The 26,274-nt window shown below is 37.3% G+C and overlaps 1 protein-coding gene across 11 annotated transcripts in view; it reads left to right on the top strand.

Moving 5' to 3' along the window:
- GRID1 (glutamate ionotropic receptor delta type subunit 1) overlaps positions 1–26,274 on the top strand; it is a 554,391-nt gene that overhangs the window by 152,407 nt on the left and 375,710 nt on the right. The window contains exons 1-2 of one of the 11 annotated variants that reach the window (XM_088059613.1): positions 16,703–16,793; positions 16,931–17,010. The exons of the other annotated variants lie outside the window; for them this stretch is intronic. The gene's annotated coding sequence lies outside the window, so the exon portion shown is untranslated. Of the gene's footprint in view, positions 1–16,702; positions 16,794–16,930; positions 17,011–26,274 lie in introns of those variants that run through there. 11 annotated transcript variants of the gene reach the window in all.

Below are 26,274 nucleotides of genomic sequence, written 5' to 3'. Positions count from 1 at the left end.
AATACTTTTTGTTAAAAATTATTTCACATTTTTCAGAAATGTCACTTTTTTTAGAGTACAGCTTAACACAGCATGATCACTTTTGAAACACAGCACAAACCTGGTTCCAGCCACATGAGTAACTCAGCACAGCCTGATGTGTAATTAATGTGATACTTCACAATGTGAATGCTTTTTAGAAGGAATAAAAATGCAAGTGCGGTTTTGCAAGATAATTGACAAGTAAAATGACCTGAAAGGGATGTGATTTGACTTACACTGAAGCTAACACTGGCTGTTTATTGGTTGGTAATGTGTACCTCACATACTTGCAGAGTATGCAGTGGGTACTGTGGGCAAAGACAGTGAAGGAATTGATGTCAAAACTGAAAAAAAAAGATGATAAATTTCTTTAGTTTGGAAAAGACAATTGGGCATTGTTTGAAGATAAAAGAAAAACAGGTTTGCATGAGTTGGTTATTTATAGCTAAACAGCTCCAGTATGTTGAGATTTATTTGGAATGTCAGGTAAATAGAAATTTATTTATGCTTTTACCCTATTCTTGGGATTTAGCACATGATTTTGAGAACTATTTTTTAAAAAGATAAAAAAATACTTGAGTTTTATATGGGGAGAAGAAGGAATCCATCCTCAGAATACAATGTCTTGTTAGCTATTGTTAATTGGTCGGTCTTTGGTAAAAGGGATTATGATATCAATTTTCAACAATATCAAAGTTCACTTAAAAATTCCCAAACATAAAAAAAAATCTTCTGAAATTCAGCTTCCCCAAAAGTTGTGAAGGTCAGAGCAGCCCAGGAGAAAAGCTGGGTTGGGAGTTGAGGCTGGGGAGAGGAATCATAGATGGTTCTTGGACACGACAAAACCCCTGCTCAGATTGGGTTTTTACTTTCACCTCATAATTTAATGTATCATGTGAAACATGGCTGAGACTTGAGAGGCCTCTGGAAGGGAAAATGCTCGCAGTCTTTCTCAAGCCCTGCAAGCCTTGGCTGGAAGGAGCTGCCAGCTCCTCGCAGCATTGCTGATCCAGCAGACCCTGTGTGAGACCGCTGTGGCAAGGAAACAATCAGGGCTGAGCACCATGCTAATATGGAAATAACATTGTACAATTTAGTTCAGGCTTGAGGACTGTCTTTATCCTAAACCTTGATACATAAACGTTCTTCTCAGTCATTTCCTAGTATCAGAAAGCAGCTACTCTCAGGGCAGGCTTTTGTTCTCATGGATTGCTTCTTCAAATACTGGTAAACACAAGGGTCACGTGCAGGTGTGAAAAGCTGGTGTGTCACAGTATACATCAAACAGTGTGTTTAGAAGCAGAGTACCTACCAAGTAAAGGTGTCTTTTGTACATGTAGCAGCCTAAAAATACACTTAAATAAGACTTGCCTGTAACAGTGCCAGGAGAGTGCTTTTAAATGCTCAAGGGAATTCTAAAGAAAGGTTGTCTTCTCTATCTGGAACTCAAACATCCCAAGTGTGGAAGAACACTGGGTAATCCCTAGACCTGCACAAATGGTAGCAAATTTAAAATGGAGAGCATGCAGCAGGTGCTTGTGCTAATATAGCAAAGCAAGGCCTGTGATGAAGGGCTGTTCTCACCCTGGCTGACTCAAAGCCTGTGACCAGCTAATTAGTATTTAGTAATTTGTTATTCAGACAGATCAAAAATGCTGGGTTCCAGAGCCAACACAGGATTATAGTGGCTCTGCAAGTTCATCAAAGGACATGTAAAACTGGTCAAGAAATAAATGCAAATATATTTCTGTATTTCTGGTTTGTGTTCCTGTCTTGATTTAGGGATTACCCCATAACAGTTCCCCCAAATGTGTGCTGGGAAGCAGGGAATTCTGCTCCCTTTCCCAAACAGTTCTGTCTTATTTCTGCTTGGCAGTCAAGCAGCTACAGTCACTAGCACACAAATTTCTCTTCTGCTGCAGGACTGAGGTCAACAAAGCCCAGAGTTTGGCTCATTAGGAGGGCTTAAAGATACAAAGTGAAATGCTCCCCTGACTGTTTTGTGGACTGCATTGCATTTTAATCCTTTGCATTTTCTTTCTGCTACATTCCTGGTTTATGCTCTGCACTCCAGTGTGCTGTTTTTTTTGTTTCTCTGAGTGCACCTGTGCCCCTGCAAGGGTACTGCTGTGCTCATCTCACTCCTGTTGCCCTGCTGCAAGGGAGAATGGGCTGGGAATATGGTGGGCTCTGGTTACAGGTGCCAAAGCTGCTTTTACTCTGCAGCTGGTCAAATACACAAGTGTTTTGGGAAGCCAGGAGTGCATGGCCATGTAATAGCACTTGGCTGGACAGGAGCTACATAAATAGGAACATAAAAGAAGGATTCATAGGCTGAGCCTCTTCAAGGCTGTGTGGTCTTGCAGCTCACCAAGGGTTCTCCTTGTCATGCAGCCCCAGGTGCTTTCCAGCTGAGGAAGTGCATATGGTTGTTGTCTGCTTTTTGTTCTGTGCATAAATTAACAATCACAGTTACTTACACGCTTATTCTGATGTCTTTGATACATGAACAGGCTGAGATTTTGTGTGCGCGTATGTAGTCAGAAGAAAAATACCTCTTAAGAGAGAAAGATGTTATTTTGGTGGAACATCTGCCTTACTATATTAGCATTTACACTGACTAGCAAACCTTAGAAAACCATTTAACTAACTTCAACTCAGCATTTTTATAGTTAGCAAAGGGTACGACATCTGAATTTTGCTTTATACCAGTCATCCCTCCTGTGTCTTGTGTAGAATTCAAATGCACCTTATTCTCAGTTATTTTCTGGAATGTCTTAATTTAATTCCCATTCATTCTCCCTCATGGCCTTCAAAGAAAGGAAAATAGGTGGGGCAGACAAATTGGAAAGTAGGAAAATGCTCTGTGTCAGCTTTTCTGATTGTGTCAGGTGCAGAAAAAATAATCTACTTCATTATCTCCTCCTTCAAGTGGAATACTAATCAATATCAAGGACTGAAAGAACAGTGTTTGATAAAAAACAGGATGCTACTGAGCGTTCACTTTTTAAAGTGATCATTCTTTTTTAGCAGGAACTTACAATTAACTATTCTAAATATTTTTTTAAATGTTGAAGTCTTATAGAGCACTGTATTACTACTTATGCCCTTGAAAAGATGTCATTGAACTGTCCTTTAAGTGTCTTCTCCTCTGCCTCCAAAAAATTAAGAAGGTGATCTTTTATGATCTTTTCAGGACAGACAGAGCAAAAGGAAAAATTTTATAACGTCATTTGTTCATTTAGAGAGCAGTCATATGTTCCCTTATTCTAACAACTCTTCATCCTTATGCTGTATTTTCCTTTCTGCACCAAGCTTTCCTCTGTTTATATTCATTAGTACAGGGGATTGGTACTAAAACAATTTACTTTGGATGGTTAGGGCAATTTCAAAACCAAAGGAGTGCAGATATCATATTCTGTATCATATACATATGCGTATCATATATATGCAGGAGTATTTTCTGCCTAAGATAGTGTTTTACCTTATGAAGGGCATTTACTGCCTCCTCGGGCCTAGAATCAGTAGAAATCTCCATCTCTAGAAAAAATAACATGAAAGTAACCACCTTAATTGTTTTTTAATATATTCTGAGTTAAATGTGAGCTTGAGAGATCTGTCCTTCCCATTTATCTCTTCTGTTTTCAGCAGCAGAGTGATAATAGGAGTAGCCTGGGTTGGATCAGGAGATTTAGGCAGGTGACAATCCACCTTCTTAGACATGTTCTAATTGTAAATTTGGTCTCTTACTTTCAGTGCACAAAGGTGAGGATTCATGACAGCTCACTTTCCCCTTTAAAGCACTTTACTGAGAATTAGCATTTTTAGAGAGCTTAGCATCCCAGCATCTGATAACTGTGACAAATGATAATTAGTGTGGAAATTCTCTTGTCTTTTTTTTCAATTTTTTTTGTTTTACTGAAAAAGTGCCTTCTTTAATCCAGTATTAGGAAAGAGGCCTTGAACCCAAAGACATGCAGTTGTAGACACAGAATATCAGATGTCATCTTGATGCTTTGAAGGCATTTGTCTTTTTGTGTGGAGGTTTATGTCCCTCCATAGCTGGCACACCTACAAAGGCCATCAGGAGGCAGCTGTAGTGTTTGGTCTTGCCCTGCCTTTATGGGTCATTGCTCAGCTGTAGATGATGTGTGCTCCAGGACAGCCTCAGACATGGAAAATGAGGTTTGAGCAATGCCCTTGCTGTGTCTGTGCCTGCTTGGCACTTAGCAGAGTGGGCAGAGAGCTGCTGATGCCCAGCCCAGAGTGCTCTGGCAGGGACCCTCGGGGGACAGGCAGCCTTGGCTCCAGAGCCCACGTGGTCTCAGCAGTGCCCCAGGGACCAGGCTGCAGTGTTCATTGCTTTACACATGATGATGATAAGGAAGTTACTTTAATTCATAATGCCCCTGCTTTTGGGTTGAGATCCCATTCTGTCCATTCTTTAAAAATGGCCCAAAATTTACACCTTGCATCTTGTCAAGGACAAGATTGAAGCCATGAACTCTCTGGGTCTCCTCCTGAACATTTGAAGATCTCTCTCTCTACAAGATCACTCTTGAAGAAACAAATATCTATTTCTTAGGAAATATTGTTCCCTGTATTTGCCCTAGAAGATAGGGCAGAGGCCTAAGAAGATGTCTACATCCTTGTTCTCAAAGTATACTTTGACATAGTAAGAGATGTTTATTTTCTTTGCTTTCTCTACTTTAATACCAGCTTCTCATGGCTTAATCCTCACTAATGACTGTAGCTTGGCCCTGTGCCATGAATCCACCTATGTTTGTAGACTTCAACCCTCCCCCCACCCCCCCAAAAAAAAACCCAAACAAAACAAAAAACTGTGAAGAATTTTGGAAATCTAGCCAGAAAGACCCTCTTTAACTTCCTTGGCAGAGAGCCTGGAAAGGAAGAGAGAACACAGAATCAAAATAAATTACAGGATTCAGAAGTGCATTAAATTAGCCCTAAGAAATTGCTTTCTCTTGGTATTAGTGAGTAGTGGTAATTTGAAACACTTCAGCCCTGGTCACTTTGTTATTTTAAAAGAAAAGGAAATAGAGGTGTAAGAAAAGAAACCTTGAATAATAAGGCCTATGGCTGCATTTCCAAGTGGTAACTTAAAGTGAAATGCTTTTTTAAGATGAGACAACCAAGTGAAGAGTTAATTCTAAGAAGTGTAAAAGGAATCAGAAGATAATTTAGTCTTGAAGGAATTTCTGGAGATTCTGTTGTCAATCCTCTTACTCAGAGTGAAGTATGAGGCCAGTGAAGATGAGGTTGCTCAAGACCTTGTAATATTAAATTTTGATTATATTAAAGGCTGCAGATTTCACAATCCATGTGAGGTTTAGAGTGTGAGGTGCTCATTTCTCACCATAGATCAGAGAGAGGGAAGATTTAAATCACAGAGTTGAATCACTCTTTATATTTGCCTTTCTCTCAGGGTTTTAAGACAGGACTGCATTTTGGTTTTGCTTTGGTTAGGTTTTGCCCAAGTTAATAAATAATACAACCTGTCTCTATGAAAACAGAGAAGTTCAAATTGCAGATTTTCATTGGTTAAATCAATACTGTCTGGCCTTTGTTGAAATGGTCCTACCATGCTGTTTGGCTCCTCTGAGCATTAGGAATACCCCCAAAGATGCTATGTAGGCTCAATATAATGCAATCACTAGTGGTTGGTGCATGTGGGCTGACTCAGCCAGGCAAACCTGATCAGGTTGTTCAGCTGCTGTGCTCATCAACTTCAAAAACCATTCCCACCAGGAGTTTGAAGCTCCCCCAGCACAAGCATGAGAGCTGTTACAGAGCTCTTCTGGCTGCAAAGATCTTTCCACCAGGTTAGGGTGCAACTTCATTTGGTTTTTCAAAAAATTGACCATAACTAGGAAAAATAATTCAGAAAGGACAGTAATTGCTGTTGTTTTCTCTATGTCTCAGTGGGAAAAAAGACTGTATTAACAATAAAATGTCCTTTATGAAGTATGCAGCACAAAGATTATCTCCTCATTTCCTGTAGGTGAAGATAATCCTATATTTATTGTGCAAATGTGTAATCCACAGGGTAAGGATTTGCTGTGGAAAGGGAAATATTCACCTCAATGCAATAATAAGGAATGAAAGAATAATGAAAAATGACAGAATCTTCACTCCTCACAGTTTTTATACACTCATTAATCGTGGATTCATTTAAATATACCAGAATCAAATTCTTCCTTGTTGTGCCTTTCTTATCATTTAATGCTTAAATGGAGAGCATTTCTAAGGATGTACCATAAAGACTTTATGAATATTTTTAAATATTAAGTCTTTTATCCCCCTGGAAGCTGGTAAAATCCAGGGGGTGCAGATTTGAAAAGGACATTCTTTGGTTCTTATCTGCCATATTGCGTTTCTGAGCTGCTCTTTATTTACTTGTTCATTTATTGATTGATTTATTAATTGTGCCCTATATATGTTTCACTGGCTGTGGTAACAGAGGCACCTTTCAGGATTTGTCTGCCAATATTGATCTCTTTGTCCTCCTTGATGGCTTTATTATTAGGGCTACAAGAAACAGTGTTTTCCAAAAGTTGTCTGGATCAGCATCCTGTTGTCTTGGATTTTGGAGATGTGTTACATACTGAGTGCAATGACACAGTAGAAGAGACACATCAGTGGAGGTTATAACTTTTTGAGCAGAAAGGAATCGTGTAGACATTCCTGCTAGTACTGGGGGAGAGAAATGAATCTCCAGAGAGTAATTTAAAACAAGTCTTCGGAAAAGAAGGGTGGCACACTCCCCTGTAGTTCCTAGGAAGCAAAGAGAGATAATCAGTGCTCTGTCACATCAGAGAGGGCAAGTAAATGTCAAGACCTTACTTGAGGAAGGTCACAGGCTCAGGGATCTCAGGTCATTTATCAAGGGTATCACTTCAATGCAACTATGAATTAGAGTTGTTGTACTTATTACAGGACAGTTGTTCTACTCTTTTTTTTTTTTTTTTTTTTTCTATAAAATGTACTATACTTTCTTTTGGTTTGCTTTTTGGGATTTGTTTTACACAGAATATTGCTGGCAATTTTATCAGAGTGGCTAACCTTTGTAACTAGGAAGTATTATCATGTGCCAATGTAACCTGCAAATAAGTAACTTGAGGGAAAGAAGAATTTCAAGTTTGTTTATATGAAAAATAAATGAGAGATTATTCTCAAAGAGAGATCTAACATAAGTTTAATTGAATATATTTACATTTAGAATGTAAAAGATTAATAACAGTAAATGTAAAGATTTAATGTGCAGTGGTAAGTTGTCTTCCACTGAGGAAAATGAGTTGGAGAAATTTGTGGAAAAAACAAAATAGTATTTCTCTGGGATGCTCAATGCTCCCTGAATTTTTATGATGTATTTTAATTTGCCTCTGAGACAGAAAAATCCTGTCCTTAGCTAAAAATTATCCTTATTTTAAAGCTGGGGAACTGAAACACAAGGTAGACTTTGGCTTTCCTGAGGTGCAGGAAGACGTGTGATACAGAGCAGAAAGCAGCCACTTGGTTACCCATGTCCCCAGCTGGAAGGCTACCCCAAGTTTACTTGAGATTGCAGAACCTGCTTGCTTGGGTTTAAACAAGTTGTCTGAGACACTGAGAGCAATTTCTATGGCAGAATGAATTTCAGTGCAGCCCAGACTGCTCTGCCTCTCATCTCCGTAAGCTATATCCATGAGTACTGAACTTTATGGGAAGTTTGTTTCATATTCCCAGACTAACTAATGTAAGGATAGTTTTAGGGTTACCCACTGCACTGCAGTGTGTTGTATGAACATCCCCTCATGTGAAAGCCTACCAGATTTTTTGGAGTCAGAAAACATGCTTTGCATTCTGTATCCTTAATTTAAGTTCATGAACTTGATGGTTCAACCAGAATCTCCCAGTTCTGCCACAGCTACCTGGATGTCTAACATTTGTCAGGATACTTATTTTCTGGGCCTTGCAGTTCTCCTGCTGTAAACTGAAGGCAATGTTTCCTTGCCCTGGACAGCACCACAATTCATGTCTGTTCAATGCCCAGAGCCAGGGGGAAGACAGTCATAAAAATACACCTCAAAGTACCCATGGCCATTAAGGCTTTGCAGCCTTGAAACAACTCCAACTGCTTTATTGCTATTAAATAGGGAATGAATATTGTACAGTGACTACATCTTGTCATATCTAGAAATGCAGCTCTGGGAGAGAGCAGGGAAGGATGAAAGCTTGATACTTCTCTTGTTTATTGTTTTAAAACAGAAAAATAAGTTTGTTATTATTACGTTAAAAATATTCTCAATTACTGACTTCTAGAGAAAGTGTGCATTATGTCTGTCATTGATGTGATTTTGCTGAGGTTTAGTGTTGTCAAAAATGTATTGATGAGTTTTCTACCTTTCATTAAATCTTGATTGTTATACTTTGTTGTCTAAAATTATCTGTTTTTTCTGCCACCATAACAGAAACCATAAAAGTTTTGAGAGTGTCATTAATAACCTTCATGTAACACCACTGAATATGGGTTGGTCAGAAGGCTCTTTGTGTGCTCAGACATATACACACAAACAGATACACAAATTCCAAGGAGCAAAGTGTTAATAAAGAGGTACTCTGGAGCCAGGAATTAAAGTTATGTGATATTTTAGTGCCTTTTTGACTTGAGATAACTTAAAATTGGAACTTATTTTGAACCCCTCTCTCCTTATCTCAGTTCCAGGAAACAGGATTTGCAGACCACCTTGTTTTAGACAGAGTAAACAATTATTTTAAAGGATTAGAGAATGGACAAATTTTCTTCCTTTTACATGTTGTAGATAATCTTTCTGGACTCCAAAACCATATAGAAGTGATGGAAAAATGATCTGTGACTGAAATGATTGATGAGAATAGAGGATATTTCATGTCATTTTTTAATCCAGACCATGTAAAAGGGTTAAGCTGTGACTGTTGCTCAGCAGTCTGTGCAAAATAAAGCAGTGCAAGTTTTACAAAACATAAAACCTTTGTGAAAAGTTTACTTATGTTTCAGAGCTGTTTAGCAATACAAATACTTATTGTAACACCAACGAATGAGGAAACTTCTTAAAGCCAGACTTAGAGAATTAAAAAATATTAGTCTGAAATTGGAAAGAAATCACTAGTGGATACCTCATGGAACAAGACTAACACAATCTCTAGCAACAAAAACTTAATAAAATAAAGCACTTGGAGAAGAGTTAAAAGTAAGACAGACCTTCTGATGTTGTGTGAAGAAGTATTTTCTTGCTCTCCCAAGAGACTGAGTTAGTTCATTCAGGAAGCTTTTTCATGCTTCATCAAAAGATCTGTGACATTCATTTTGTTATCAGCTTTCTGTTTTTTTGAGCTCTAGTGACAATGTTACATCTGAAAGCTCCTCATCTTATATTAGAATTTTGTGCATTATCCTATGTAAGGCATTCATTAACACATAATGCAACATGCAAATTAATAAATTAGCCCATCACAGAGCACAAAAATAACAGATCTGTTTCATAAGCCTAATGCTTGTCAAGTCTGCCAGCAGAGGCACTCAGATCAGACTTCTGTGCTGAGAGTTACCATGAGTTTTCTAGTTGTGTAATTAAGCGGTCAGAAGTAAAGTTTTGATTATGCTTTGCTTGCTTTTTTTATTTTTTAATAACTGAAGTCAGACTACAAAAAAAGTTGTGAGTGAATGTGATATGTTTTGTCCTGTAGCTATTCTTTAAAATTATATGTTGTTTGCCTTTTTCATATCTTTCCTTCCCAACCGGGAGTATCGCCGAGTTGTAGTTTAGGATTCTTCCTCAGAAACTCACCCTGAAGTGATTGGGGTTTTTCTTGTCCCTTGACTGGTATTGGGGAACTTAAAATCTTGGACTCTTATTAATTGATAAAAAGCATATTTTGCATTTCTACATCTCTTGCCTTGATGTCAACATTTGAAAGGAGGAAAAACTCTTTTGGATGAATAGTTTTGAGAATAAAAAATTCCCCAAACCAGATCTCTGAACTGGAGTTGAAAGCCTTCTAATTACCTGGGCAAGAGCAGAAATTATGTTTCATGAATCATTCAGAACAAGCACGCTTTTAATCCTCTTCCTGATTATATTTTTAGTTGGTATGCTGGAAACACCCTCCTTCCTCAGTTCATTTTCTTGGTGATGAGTTTCTGTCTGCTAGAACCAGAGCTGAGCTGCTCCTTCTTCCCTGGCTCTGAAACGTTCATATTTTTTTTTATTTGATTCTTTAATCATGGCAAATCTGCAGTTTTTTAATGGAAAGGAAACATGTCATCTTCAATGTTAAAGAGATGGATGATTATATCACTATTGATTTTCAGTGAGAAAACCCTTTAATTTAGCATATTTATATTTATATGAAGTACAGATGAACTTTAGCTGTACTTAATTTGGTGGTAGCCTAATTATACAGTTCAATACAATCTAATAATCCGGGCTGAAGTACAGGACAGTAGAAGATTTTTCTTTGTGATTTAGCTGGCAGCAAACACTAATCTTTGTGGTTGTTATCAGAGAAAGACATCTGAATCTATAGCAGTATTTGTCTTTTCCTGGCACTCAATTCCTGCCTTCTCTGTGTGTCAGGGTTTTGTTTATCGTTTCCGGTTGTTCTGGGCTCCAGACATTCATCTTCATTTCTGTGTTTTTTCCCTTCCCTCTGTGACTCACAGCAATAACTTATTTTCCTTTTAGGCTGGTAAACAACACACTGATGTGTATTCTGAGTGTGATGTAGGACATTGCTATTAGATCAGAAGCAGTGACTCAGCTTTCTTTAGCCAGCAAGTGGCCAGTTGCTGATTCACTTTGACAAGTGTCTGGTTTATAGTGAACGGTGACAAATTTGACAGTATTTAAGGAACTCCTGAGTAAAATTACATTTCCTTTTATATTATTTAAAGTGTGATACAGGCACAACTAGAGGGAGAAAAAGTCTGTTTAAAGAGTGACCTTGATCATTTAAAATAATACATTCTATAAGACAAAAGTAATTTGGATGCTACTCCAGTGTGAGAAGTTACCTAATAAACTGACTTCTTTCTTGGCATAGCTACTGAGTAGTTAAATCAGTAATACAATTATTTCTCCTTGCTTTATTAGTGTACTTCATATATTTATATAAAAAGTGACGGAAAAAATTCTTGCTTGTTTTGCATATGTGCATATTTTCTTGATTTGTGGTACAGAGTGCTCTTTTACACTGCATAAAAACAGCCTTTACTAATAAACCTGGATCTCTAATTACTACAGTACAATTTCCCCCCATTCCTCCTCCTTTCTTTGTCTAGTGACTAAAAAGTGATGAATCCAAGTCATCAGTCATCACTAGCATCAGCCTGCTTCAGTAGCAGTTTATATTTCTATTCTGCTGTTTCTGCTGATATGCTTTAGATGAAAGCCTTAATAACAACAGAAATTAAAACAAGGAGAGTCACAGTGACTTGTAGAGACACACAATGTTATTTTATTTCGTGATTCCCCCTCGCTTGCTTTCTGAAACAGGAAGACAATAATCCTTCCTTAGCAGGATAGAATCTTGCCTGTCACTGGTATCTAGAAAGGCTGGTCTCAAGGCCTTGTATGTTTGAAGATTACAAATAGGATAATGCTGTGAGTATACAACCTTAATACATGAAGATGGGCAGGACTAATCAGATAAGACAGAATGGGTTTTTATGCTTTTAAAATTACCACTTACTATTCTGCTTTTTTTTTTTTTCTTTTTTCTTTTTTTTCTGCAGGTAAATGCTCCTGTCAATTTAATGTGGTTATAGTTAGATTTTTTTGTAAAGTAAATGTGATGCTGGTGAGAAAAAAATGTAAATGGAAGAAGGACTATTTTTTCATTAAAAGGAGGGTTTTTATCAAATAAGAATTGTTTGTTCTACATGGATTCAGGATACAAGAACTGGTAGAGTCAAGGCAACTGAAGTAGGCCAAAGTTGTGCCATGAGCCTCTTTTCTAGTCCTTTTTTTCTTCTCTGTTAAAGTAACATTTCCTAAAGGCAAAATGTAAATTTATACTTGGATATGTTTCTAAATCTCTGGCTTGATTACTTGGTTTCCTATACCAAAGTCTTGGTCTTTCTTTCCTTGCAAATGGGTATTGGAAAGGAAGTTTCATCATCTGATGCTGGACATGCAGCAGTCTTTATTGATATCTGCTCCCCTTGGAGAAGCTTTTTGTTCATAGGGAAGAAGGTCGTCTGTGCCATCCTTTTGAAACTGTGTTGAAAAACACCTTGGGAAAACTTTGGTATATCACACAATTTCTGAAGACTTGTAGCCTTTCTGAATTGCTATTCATTGCTGAAAAAATTTTCAGCAAAGTTTTGCCATTTGTGCTTCACATTTACCTTCCTGGCTTAATAACCGTTTTCCTCATTTTCATACCTCCACAATGATACCACGACTGGACAAAATTGAAAATAAATGAAAAATTGGAAAATGATATATAAAAGAAGAGATGAAGTGATGAAGCACATCTTTTTGACTAAGTACAGCAAAGGATCACCTAGTAAACTACAGAGTACCTTCAGAGCAGTTGAACTGTCAAGGAGCATCTTAGGATGTCCTTTATTTATCTGTGGAATCCTAACAACAGAAAACTATCAGAAGGTATAAGATGTATTCTGTTTCAATGAGATTCTACTCATTGCACTACTATAAATGTAGCAGTGTCCTGGTGAATTGCAGAAATCTTAAATCCTTAGATTTGGATTTTCAGAACTACCTGTAACTTTTCTGACTACACATTTTTATTTATCCTTAATCCCCTAAAATGAATTAATATGTAAAATAAATCAGCATTGCATGACTGAAGTTGGTGAATGCATATATTTTGGGGAATTTAAAAAGCAGCAAACAATTTTGTTTAAAATAGTTACATGGACAGTTTGTCATTTACCTGTGGTTTTCCTTCCTGCTTTTTGCTTGTTTGTCTCAAGCAGTTGTTTTATCTTTTCTTTCTTGTTTTTTATTGGCTGTTACACCTTGTGAATTATCTTTACTGGGAAATGCCATTTGTTTTATGTCTGTACAGGGCCTAGCACAAATAGGACCTAACCTTGTCAAATCTCTGGTTGCAAACAGCAATATTAATAATTAAAATGACACAGGAAAATTGGATTGAGACTGGAGTTTATATGAAATATAATAGTGAATCTAATAAAAGACAGTCTTTAACATATAAATGGGTTTGAGAAGATACAGCATAATCAAATTCAACTGCATTTTTAGTACTTTTCATGTCATGTTTCCCAAGGTGCTTTACAGCACAATAATCATGATTAACTCTGGATTTAATCAGTGAACTGGTGCAGCAATGCACAGAGTGGGACAACGAGTTAGAAGAGCCCTGATGTTGGTGAGGACCCCAGCGACCGTGCTATAATTCATGAGGAGATGTCAGGGAAACCCATCAAGGCTGGGTGTGGCAGAGTACATGGGGAGGCAATTCCATGTTTCAGGGAAGCAGTTGGAACAAAGTCCATTTATTTGAGAGCGCAGTAATCTGAAGATTGGGATGTGTGCTTTTTTTAGGGTGGTACTGAGAAATCATAAGATGAATTTATACCACATTTTCTGGTTTGCTTCAGTTTTGCTTTTGTAAATGTTTGTGAGTGCAAATATCTCTCAAACGTGAACTCTGTGAATTGCAAGTACTGGTTTCTTGGCAACCACATCAGGACTTTGCTATTTGCAGCTAGAAGGGAGGGTGCGTTTTAAAACAGTCTGCAAATTTAGAGGTTTTGATGGCATTCATGGTAACCAAGGGTCTTACGGCTTGTGTTTCATCTTGCATTCTTAGTCCTCAGACCCCTAAGGGCACTACACCGTCAATGGAGCGAGTGCCAAAGTAAACTTGAATTACCTAAGGCTCTCCTGCTTATTAGAAGACAGTCTTTAAAATACAAACTTTGCTATTAAGGCTGTTTCATACCTGGTGTGTTAAATAAACTACTTGTATAAAGTGTTTCAGATGGATAATGATGGCAACTCTCCGTGTCACCTGGAGATGGTGGCAGGAGCTGAGGAGGGTTCCCGTGTACACTCCTTGGGGACAGGAGGAAGAGGTTGTTCAGGTCTGGAAAGGAACAGCATGGGAGGGGTATAGTGCATTTGATGCAGTAATGTGACCCACACAATTTCAAGTGTAGTTTTCCTCTTCTTTCTACCTTCCTCCTTCATCTCACTGCCTCAAATCTAGAGAGCTTATTCGCTGTCTTGGATCTCTGTGGAACACAGATACTGATGAATATCAGGCAGAGTAGGCAATATTCCAGTTGCTAGGGTCCAGATGCCTGATATGCAAGCAGTACAATTTCAAGTCTTAAGTATGTTTTTCTTTACCATTGTATATGATTTACATAAATTGTTCTTAAAAAGCAACAGTGTCTGTGAAGAATTAATTTTAAGTATTTACTATGGTGAACAATTAGAATGATTTATATTAAGATGTTATTGCTGTCTGAGCAATGAAATCTGGTTCCAAGAACTGGCTCTGATTTTACAATAGATTGATTCTGCTGATGTTCAGGTGAAGAAAAGAGAAAGGTCAATGAAAAAAAGAAAGTGAGATATTTTCATTCTCTTTTTGTGGATGTTGGTGCAGGCTCTAGAATGCATGTTCTAAACGTGTGTTGGATCAAGGTTATAGACTGTGAGCTTTTAGAATCAGAGAGAGTTTTAAAATTATACCATGAGGGATTTATACCCTACTTTGAATAAATGGTGTAGTACTAATAAAACAGCATAATTGTCATGACTGCATCAAAGTTTCTTATAAAGTGTCTTATTTTGTGGCACTGCAATATGAATGCCCCAGCACATTTAACAAATGTAAATTAATTCTTACCATCAGAGATCACGTAATTTTCCTACAGATAAGGAACCCCCAAAAGAAGTTTCTAAAAGAGTCAGTCCAGTCACATACAGTGGGGTCACAGCTGGGAACCAGGTTTCATTCTTCATTGTCCTGACTAACCTTTCCTCAGTCCACCTCTCTTTCCTCCTCTTTAGTCCATTTTTTGTAATTAGGCCCCTTTGAAGCCATGTCTATTTTTTTAATTTTATTTTTTTTCTTAGTCTTAAAACAATTTTCTTTCTATGAAATGGGGAGAGCAGTGCTTATACAACTCTTGAGGGGTTTAGTAGTAGACAGAGAACTTCTTGAGCCAGAGAACTGTGACTTACATACCTTCAGAGTGAAGAAGAAATTACACTCCCTTCATACCTGGAACTTCTAATGTCTCTCTAGATTGCTGATGGATGCACCCACTGCATCATTTCTTTCTCAAGCTCACTCTGCATGAAGCAAACTTTTACCCGTATATTTATTATTTATTAAATGAAACATTTATTATTTTTTCTTATTATTTTCAGAATCTCTCGACACAATTACTAAATTATGTATGCTTATGGATATGTTAGTTTGTGCAGATAAGAGGACAGAACAGTACAGGTTTCAATTTTCAGAGTTAGAATAAAATCTAGCTACTTATCTCAAACAGCATACCCAGATGAAGTATCTATTGTGCTAAAGCAAATAGTGTTACTTTTTACTACTTCCTCCTGGAAAAGGGCCATGTTTTTGAGATGAAATCCAGCATCTCAAATGAATTTTTTATATTACTTGATGTAGCAAGATTCATTTTCTCCATCATCTAATAGATCATGTTTATTGAATCAGACAAACTGGAAAATCTGAGCTTTCAGATACAGAGGGCAAAAAATTGCCCGTGTTTCTTTGGCATCATTGATTTATCAAGACTTTCACCTTGTGCAGATACTTATAGGTTGAGTTTACATCCCTTTGTGAAAGTTCCATTATCTTAAATCTTTAAAACCTAGTATTGAGGAAAAAATGATGTTTAGGAAAATCACCAGAAATATTTTACAGAAATTTTATAGGAATGCTGTAAAGTAAATGAGTGGTTATTGTGTTTCCTTACATCATTTTGACTCAGAGACTAAGGAGAATATGACTTCTTGAAGGAAAAAGTAGCTTTAGAAAGGTGAGTAACAAAACTTCTGCAGTTCTGCCTCTCTTAAAGATGCAGATACTCAGCTCTTTGGGCTAAAGAAAGCTCTTCTGCTGAGAGATTTTTGCATTGACAGCAGTTCTGGTTTAACTGTCTGTCTGGTAGTGTAAAGACTGATTGCTCCCATCACCGTAGGACAGAAACCTAGCTATTTTCTCCTGACACTCTCCTTTGTGAACATTGTGGAATATTGCAGCTCCCCAGCAGGAAAATTGACCTTGTTGCACTGAAATCAGCTGGGAGAGTTACCACTGACTGCAACAGTGGCAGGGTCAAGCCCATGGTTAAATTCTTTTTGCCCGTACGTTGAATCCCGCAGGGTATTGTTACAGGATTTCTGGCAGCTTTACCCATGTGTAGATAGGCCTGAAGGGAGGGCATTTGTGGGTTGGCAGAGAACTCCATGTACAGAGCAGGTGTGGGCTCATCAAGCAGCAAAGAGGCAGCTGTGAGGGAGCCTGGGGAACAACATCTGGGGAATGCAATTAATTTGCAATACCTGGTGTGGAGGTGCTCTAGAGAGGTGATTGCCTGCCTGCCTTTCTTCCTTAAAACAACAGCTCTCAGGTTGGATTTCTGCATTTTAGCAGTCAGTGGTGTAGCTTGTCTCTGTGGGTAACAAATAAGGCTTACTTATTTGCTCTGTTTTGCTTATTGTGAGCATACATTTTTGTATATGTTGGGAGACATATACAAGGTTTGTGTTGGTGAGCCAAGTAGGGCATAAATCCTTTCTAGGACTGTCTCAGAGTGAGAAGATCGATGTATAGAAAATATCTGGGCTGGAAAGAGTTAAGCCTGAGTTAGAATGACAAAAACTTATCCATGTTTCAGACCTAGCCCCCTTTGGGCAGGGGATTGTTACTTACCTGGTATTTAGATGTGTTGGCTGTCTGTCTGGAAACCATGAACAGGTAACTGTTGTGCCTCCAAGAAGGCAATTCTGTTGTATGTCCAATAATTGCATGTAATATTTTAAAGTAAAATCCACTAGAGTTCATATTGATTTATTTAATGCAGCTTGGCTTTTGCATTGGCCCTTAATTGTTAGTAAACTAGATTGAGATCAAGATTTTTATGGAATACATATGTATGAGACAGATTGAATAACGCATACTAGAAGTTACTTTGGATTTATCTGTTTTTAAGCTGGGTGGTAGCTATTACACCCGGTACTCTATGAATTTATTCTATCCTCCTTGTTTAATGAAACCCTTTGCACCTGTGAAAAGTGGGTGTAAATGGTAGGGAGCAAAATCTGACTTATAATTGTGCTATGAATGTAAGAAACAAATTGGAAGACAGTACATTGATATTCATGGTTCTCTTTCTGTAACAATATCCCCTTTGGAAAACTAGAGGATCTGTAGTTAGGAGGTTGGTTGGCAAAGTTTGGCTGGGCAGCTGCTAAGCTCTAGTATTAGGAAACTAAGACCAAATATTTTTAAAGTACCAGCTGAATCTTATTGTGGTTTATAATTAGGTACATCTCTCACACATTTTAACAGACACTTCATTTTTATTCTGCCTCTTCTAGAGACTATTTTCATACAAATTACAAAGGTTCAAAATGACACAAAATGTATGCTCTGGGGCTTTAATTGCTAGCTGTTAGTAAACAGAAGTTTCTTTGCATTAACTCATTGCAGAGGCTTCTGAGTAACTGTTCAGGGGTATTGTTTGCTTTTGTTTGGGGAGTCTGTTTCACCTTTTGTGAATGCTAATGGCACATTTTGAATTACAAGGATTTATTTCAGAGGCTGCAAAAACTGTGAGATATCTATCAGCTGAAAGGCAGCTCAATGTTCCTTAACTACTAGTGTGTAAATGAGCTCTTAGATTGTATTTTTTGAGCTCTGTGGAGTGCTGTAGGGTGCACGTGTCCAGCTGTGAAGGATTACTGTTGATCCCACTAGCTCATCTAGAGAGAGGTTTTTACTTTAGCTCCCACTTTCAATGACTGATTCCTGTCTTGATGGGGTACATACATAATTGGAATCCATTGATTGCTTGATTTCTTACTATTCATATGCAGTATTGATTTATCAACCATAAACTTTTCATCACTGTCATCTCTGAAAGCTCTTATCTGGAGTGCCACTCATAATGAGAGAGTTTATACTGCTGTTACCTGTCTTTGCTGTGGTAGAATGGGTTGCTTTACCTCCCAAAAACATCTCTCCTGAAGGGTGGAAGGAGTGATGTGTGCAGTTATCAGGGGGGGTTACTATAGCTGCCTAGTACCTGCATAGTAGTAAAAATATTACCTTAGGAAATATTTTTTGTTTCTATTAGACAAATTTTCTGCAATTGAAATCCAACCTTAAGTAGCTCTGGGAAGAGAAAAAGAATAATTGAATCAATGGTGAGTGGTCTACAGAATGCCCTTGGGAGCTCTAGCCAAGCCTTCAGCTCCCAATAAAAAACCTGTTTCCACTTCTCACCCAGGGCAGAAATTGAGGTATCTCCTCTAGCCCTAAAATAAGGAGAAACAAACTCTGCTAGTTGAAATCCAGTCTGAGCCAGGGATTTCTTCTTACTGCCCTCAAGAAAGGATGTGGGGAGGATGCAATTGTTCAAACATTATGAAGTGTGTTAGAGACTTCTGCTTTCTCTCTTCACTTTTCCACTTTTAATTTCTGTGACTGAACATCTTCCCTGGTGGATTTATGCAAAATTTCAGGCATCAGGTGTCAACCAGGCATTCCACTGTATAGGAATGGTTTTTTGGGTATACTTCAGTACAAGAAATTTGAGCTGCCAGAAGCTGTGTCTTGTCCAGAAGCTGAGGCATAACACACTTGAATAAACAAGTATTTTGTTTTTCCTACATGCTGTGCCAAGTAATTTTAAAATTAATAATTTTTAATTGAAATTAAAAGTTAAGTCTTAGTTTTTTTAAAGTAATTTCATCAGACTTTTCTTCTTGCACTTAATGAGTCAGCCATACATCTATGTTGGTAGAGAAGCTCTTGCTAAATTTTTTAAGGTTTACCCATAACAGTTTTAGTACTTTTAAGACTGAATATATTTCATAGTTTTAGTCTTAAGATGGAGGTGTAAGCTTATTGTTTCAGCCTTCTAGGAAAAAAAAAAAAGAAAAAAAAAATTTTTTTTTTCTCAAATCAGTTTGAGATTGGTTGTGACTTTTTGTGGAGATCTTAAAAGCTGAGGAAGAAGCTGAGCATGGAAGCTGATGTTTACGACAAAGACTGATAGCAATATACCTCCAAGGAAGTTTGAGCTCTTGACATAATAGCTTTTTTCAAGTTCATCTTGGACTGATTTTATGCTTTAGGAAGGTGAGAAATGCATCATGCAGTGGAGAGCTGGGGGAAGTTTGTGAGTGGCTCTGATGAAGTGTGTTAGGGGCCGTGAAAGCAGCACGTATGCTGGAACTGCCTTTGGACCAGCCTGTACTTCTCAGCCCAGGTGAAAGCTGTGAGATTGTTTTATTTCTTGTATTAATGCAGGTAGAGATCCTCTGCACATTTTCTTGGGGGAGCTTCACCAAAAAAAAATTGATATCATAGCAGGGACTGAAGAGTGTGAGTGTGTAGATGTGAGTTTAAATCACTAGGTTAATTTTGAAATCAGTCTCTGCTTCAGTTAGTACCTTTTGGTTTGTGTCATGAAGCAATTTCAGACTTGACAAAGCAGGCTTTTTCAAATTAAATTCAACAGGAAGATGCTCTCCAGGAGCACTCCCAAAGCTGATAAGGGGCAGTTAGCCCACAGCACTGGATCAGTGCTAGTCCCAAGTAAAGCCCTGTAATCCTATTCTGGGAGCATTTGGTGATCAGCACCAGCTGGTTCACTGCTCAGAGTGCAGGATCTCCTCACACTGTCTTAAGTTACTTGCTACTATAGATAAAGCATGGGAATTAATTAATCTTTTTTTTTTTTTTAAAAGGAGGGTGTTTTTTGGACTAAAGTTGAGGGATGGAGGGTAAGTGTGAAGTATCTACTGAGATGAATTCAAAGGATTAGAAATGCTTCTCATTTGAATAAAACTATTTATACTTGGATTTTTATTATTTTAATATGGATAGATGAAAATCTTGCCTTTCTCACTGTGCACAAAGGACAAGGGATGATTATGACAGCATTACTCCATCAGACCATAGTCAGTGAAACATGTAGGGCACTTTCCTGAGATGGGAGAAGCATCTTTTAATCTCTTCTTTGATAAAACTTAAACATCTCTCAACTCTTTCAGGAAGATAAATACCAGCTATGTAAGTGATTATGGGAGGTAGTGGGGGTTATTTTGCTTTTGGCATTTCCCACAGAGGGCTTCCACTTTGCATACAAACATTTGTATGTTTTGTAGATTAAGAAAGTGAAGGAGAATGACTGTACCCCCTGATAATCAGCCCCCAGGTCCCATTCTGTACTCCAGTCTTCTGGTGCAAAATGGGGCAGTTCTAGCAATTTACATTGCACATGTCATGTTCTTAATAATGACAATTAATCTGAGTGCCACTTCTAGGACTGTGTTTAAAAGAATGTTTAAAGAAAGTAATAGTTTGAATTCCGCAAGATTAAGCAAATGCAGATGGGGGGAGGGTGAGGCAAGCCCCAAACTCAGTAATTAAGGTTATGTGGATGTATTGCTTTCATCTTTCCTTCTACTGTTCCAATTTTTCTCTTCATCACGTTTTATGGATTCTTTTTAATCTGTCTCCTGGGTGATATATTTTTTTCCTGAGAGGTTGTTGTGCCATTGTGACTGTGGGGGATAGTGTGCCATTTCTCCTTTCCTGCCGCTATTTATTCAAAAAGATGGATTGTGATTTCTGTGTGCTGTTTCTAGTTTGAGAGCATGCCAAAGCTTTTTAGGGTTTGACATGCCTGGTGTCCTTTTGCTGTGGGGCTGGACTATACCTTCTGCAGTGATGAAGAGCTGTTTACTCTAGGGGAGACAGGAATCCAACATACTGGAAAAATCACAAATACCCATGATATTAGCAGTTTTTGTAGGTCTTTCATATCTTAAAATAGCATGAAAACTGTGAAAGGAGCCCTAGATGAAAGTACTGTCAATTGAAATATAAAACTATGTATCCTCACCAGAAGTTACAATAAAGTCTTGTCATAAATGATGCATTTTTTATGCAGAAGTAATTTTTTTTTTATCTCATAACATAGGATGCAATTATTAAGGAGGTAAACCAGAGAGTAGTGATTTGTGGGCATCTTTATTCAATCTGAATTACTTTCTTTAAAACAGTTGTTTCTGGATTTCTTTTTTTTTTTTTTTTTTTTTAATGAAAACTTTTTCTTTCATGAGATGACTGGAAAGCTCAGAGAGTTTTCAGGCTTATATTTTTTCAGAGGTTAAATAATGCTGAGTAGCCAAAAAGCAGGAATAGTATAACTCCTTCTGGCTTTTATACATGCATATATATATATTTATGTTTAAGCATACATACACAGATATTTCCAAAAATGTGAAGTTTAAGACGACTTTGAGAACTTGTAGCATACACAACACAGTGTAATTATAAAATGGAAACTCATGCTGTGATTTATGCTAATTCTAGCTAACAAAAACTTTTCATATTACTTTTACCATCGTTTTCCAAGGGAAATTTGTTTGTGTTTACATGTGTATTTCCTCTTCTTTTGTAGTCTGGTTTAATTTCAGCTGAACTTGACAGAAAAGCAAGGAAGAGAGCTGTTTTGGGGAGATCCTGTTAGGATTCCCTGCTGTGAAGGAGGCCCTGTGCTTGGAGCAGGTGCTTCCCTGTTTTTACCACAACAGAATTTCAACAGCACATGAACAGTCTTGTTTGCTTCTTGGCCATGGAAATCATTGTAGTTCCTGAAATAGTTTATGCTTCAGATTCCAGAGTTGGCTCCTGTTGGGGCAAAAATCCATTGGAAATGACTCTGACTAGTTTTCCTACTTACAGAACTATTGTTATACTCCACTCTCATTTATCCCCCTCACCTTGCCTGTTGAAACCACCAGAACCATGAAGACCTGCTCTTGCTGTCAGAAAAATAAATTTTAGAAAGTGTGTTTTGTTAAAGTTGTAGGCGGATCACAAAATCTGATTCCTAAAGAGAGAATAACTTGAGTTAATTAAGGTTTTTGTTTGATCATCTTGCTAAATTAATTTTAGAACAACTAAGCAAGCTGTTACTTGGAGAAATAAAAGCTCTACTTCAAAAGTTTTTCCTAGATTGCTTCAAAGTTTGGTGTTGCTGGTACCAGCTTCTTTCAACTTTTTTCTGTTTAAACTGTGTGTTAGTTTGCATGGAGCTAAATGGGGGTGGGAGTATCCTTTTGTGGCATCTGATGTTGAATGACATAGGAAGAACTTATTTATGGTGGCAAAGCACTGGAACAGCTGCCCAGGGAGGCATGGGATTCTGTGATTCTGTGATATTAGTTAAACCATGAGCAAAACATGGAAGGGAAATGTAGCTGGAAAAATAGTCTGCATCTATAATAAAGATGATTTACTACTTATTTTGTAGTGGACTGGGTTTGAGGGAGAAGGAGGTTTTTTAACTTTTTTGGAAGCAACTTGAGGAATGCACATTTTAGTAGTAGTGATGTATTATTCAAGAGAGAGAAAGGCTAACCTCATAAAGCAGTGGGAGAGATATTGAGCTCTTTATTGTTCCACGGAACAATACATGAGGCAGATTACAAATGTTTTGGAGTGCTGGAATCTTGGATGCTGGATTGTTTGATAAAGTACCCATGAGCTGAACAGAGCTGAATGTAAAACACCCAGCTGCTCCACGCTGTGAACTGATGTGTTCAAAGTGCCTGCAACTGTACTTGGAGTTGCCTTATGTGCAATGCTTGTCAGTCTTGGATAGCATCGGAAGCTAGGTTGTAGTGCACCGTGGAACTCCTGTGCTCTTGGGGAGTGAATATTGATGAACTGCTGTTTCCAGGTTTTCAGCTGACAGATCTGACAGGAATTGTGCAAAGGAGCCAACCCAATACTAAAGTTTGCTGGTTGATCTGGTCCAAGGGGTTTTTGGGTACCACCAGAATTATGTTTATGTGGTCCCTCAGGAGAAGACTCTGGCTTTGCAAAATTATGCACTTAGCATTACATTTTTCAGAATTTTAGTCTTCAAACAGAACATGCTGATATCTAACTGTGTGATTATTACAATTGTATTAATGCCTTTTGATAAGGCAGTGAACAACCTGTGAAAGGTGCTTGTCATCTTTGGTCAAGGAATGTAAACAATAGAAATTGGGCCCATTGGTAATGACTTTACAGGTTTATGAGCTTAAACCCTACTTCACTTCTTTAAACTGAATGATGAAACATGTTTTGGTAGATTGAAATCCTCATGCACAATGCCTTCCTGGATAGTCCACGTGGTATTTGTCCAGCTGCTGAGCAGGCATGCAAGTCATGACCTTGTGTGACATCAAGAGGAGCCACATGTCTCTGAGCTTAATGTTTGCCTCTTTGTCTAAACATCCTTGTGAAGCTTTCTGAGGAGAGACAGGTAGAAAGAAGGGTGATAAAAGAGGGTAGGGAAATTAGCAAGTACTATTGGGCTTTTGCAGCCAAAACTGACATTTTGAATTTTGCCCCAAATTAAACTCAATTCAACTCAAAAGTTCTCTCTGTCTTTCTACCCCTTTTCTCTCTTAAACCTGCTGGTAATATGAACTGAAGAGGGAAGAGTGGGCTCTTTTTTTATTTATTTATTTATTTTTTTATTTTGAGCCAAAAGGTGTGGAGATTGGCTTGAGGTACCTTTGCCAGGCTGCTTTGGTTTACCTATGGATTAATGAAACTGAGACACAGACTTGCTTGGAAAACAGCCCTTGAATTTCTAAATAAAATTGTAACTGCCAGTTTCTGTGTGAGTGGAAAGCTGTGTTTGGCTACCTTGTAAATATCTGTGCTTTGCTAATTGTTCTTTTCAGCATTCTTGTTACTTACCTGGGTATGTCAGGACCTTTGCTTGCTTGCTTTCTGTTGGTTTGATTTAGTTTTTTTTAAAGTTTTGTTTGTTTGTTTTAACAGTGGTTGTTAACATATATTTATCAGACATTTGGCTTCCCTTCTGTTTATTTTTTTTGCTTGAAAATATCACTAAATTGGAAACATTTTATTAAAAATTTTTGTGTTATAGGAAGAGACTGCTCTTCTGGGAACACGTTTGCTTGTATGAAAGTTGGTTCAGCTTTCTGCTCTTGCATTTGCCACAAAACTCCGTTTATAGGAATGTTAATGGTTTATTGCTGAAATTAAGAATTCAATGACATTTATATGTAGTGTAGGATTTTTTTCAAATGCTGAGTATTTTCTCTTGTTGGGAAAATCTATCCTTTAGAACTACTGTGCTTGATTAGCGTTATATGACATGGATAAAGCTATTCAATTTAATTTGAATGTACACCTTCTGATGATTGTCTGCATCTTATTGAAAAAATAGTTCTTAAGTTCTTTTTTCTTGAAAGATAAATATAATACTACAGCTTTTTTTTAAAGATAACTACACTAAGTGCTATTTCACCTATTTAAAGCAAGGTATTTTTAGTTTCCTTACACTTTTTCTGCTGGTCTTTTTAAAGATAGAGATGAATGCTGTACAAAACAGAAGTGAATACCTTCGTGATAAAAGGTAGATAAGAATTTAAAAAGCAAGGTTGTTAATATGATAAAAGCATAATTTTCAACTATGAATTTTTGTTCTTCAAGATAAGTATCTTAAAATGATCTGGAGACTACATGTTATTAATAGTAAAATATTTATTAAAAGAGTTCTAAAGCCCTCTGAGGAAAATGTATGATTCAGATCCTAACCTATCTGTGTAGCTTAGAGCTGGTTTGATCAGAATTGAATCTCTGTAGCTGCACTTTATTCTCATGAAGAAGTATAAAATATATTTATTTGAAGTTCTTCATTGGTATTTGTCCTCTCTTCCCTGTAAATAACCTTAGCCTTAGTACCTGAACCTCAGTTCAGGTATTTTAAATACAAATGAAAGAGGAGAATTAGAGAGAAACCATTCAAAGTATTGGAACAAAGGTATTCTAGGTTTGTATGTTGGGGTTTTAAGTCACAATTTTTTCTCTGCATGATAGCAAAAGTGAGTAGTAATTTATTTGATTAAAATTTATGATTCTCTAGGTTTGACTTTTTTGTGAAATTTCTAATTCTACATTTTTTTCTTACCAATTAAAATCTATTTTATAAATAAAATGTTTGATCTAAAGTTGTTCTCTTTGAACTTAGAATAAATTATAATGTTGATACCATATTCAGTAGGCTATAAATGGATTGAAAAGTGTCCAAATGTACCTTAAAAAATTAAACACTGTCCTACCAAGCTAGTTTATTCCCCATTCCTTTATAGAATGGAGTTGAAATATTCTGCAGATTTTTTCTGTTTTTTTCTGTTTTTTTTTCTTTTTTTATTTAATCTGATCATTTCCTTCTTCCCTGCTACCTATAAAGCCTCTCTTCACTAATAACTGGACTCCAAGGGAGGGGAAAATGAAAACTTATAAATTTTAAAACATCTCATAAAGGCAATGTAAACCAGCCTTATGATCTATAAAAATGTTACAGATTGTAAATCATCTATCTGGGGACCTTCCAGAGCGAGATGCAAGCTTTGCTGTTTATTGGACAGTTCCCATCTCTAATTGCATGGGGGTTTAGGATGCTAAAGCTGTAACCTGTAAATGGAACAATACTGAATGTGGTTTGTTGTTGTTGTTTTTTCCTTTTCCTTGCAGCTGAGAATAGTATTTATGTTTTTAAAATCTGGGGTTGGAGCAGTGGACCAGAATGAAGCATTGGGGTAAAACAAACCTTGTTAAAATCTGTGAATCTTTCAGGGATTAGGATTCTTAGAGATGTTAGGATGAATATTGCCTCTGTTGGATGTCATGTATTGAAAAATATTAGCAGTATATTAACATGAGATTAAATGCTTCAGCTCCATCAGACTTGGGATTCTTGCCTTTTGCTTACTTCTTTCGGTTTGGTAGAAACTCCTGTTGTCATTTGCAACAACGAAATCTGATGTGTTCTTCACAATTATTAGGTCCATTATCCCTATTTCCTTTTACTTAGAAGGTTCTACTTGTTAATTTTTTGCTTTATTAGTTTTTATTGCATTATGTAAAAAAGTCTTGAATAACCAAAGGGAAAATTGTAACCTGTGGATCCAG

This window comes from Pseudopodoces humilis, chromosome 9, assembly GCF_049639895.1.
Source record: "Pseudopodoces humilis isolate 2021_Gansu_Grassland_sample_001 chromosome 9, ASM4963989v1, whole genome shotgun sequence".
Classification (NCBI taxonomy): Eukaryota; Metazoa; Chordata; class Aves; order Passeriformes; family Paridae; genus Pseudopodoces; species Pseudopodoces humilis.
The sequence above is the reverse complement of the archived record's forward strand: the minus strand, read 5'-3'. Positions and strand labels throughout refer to the sequence as shown.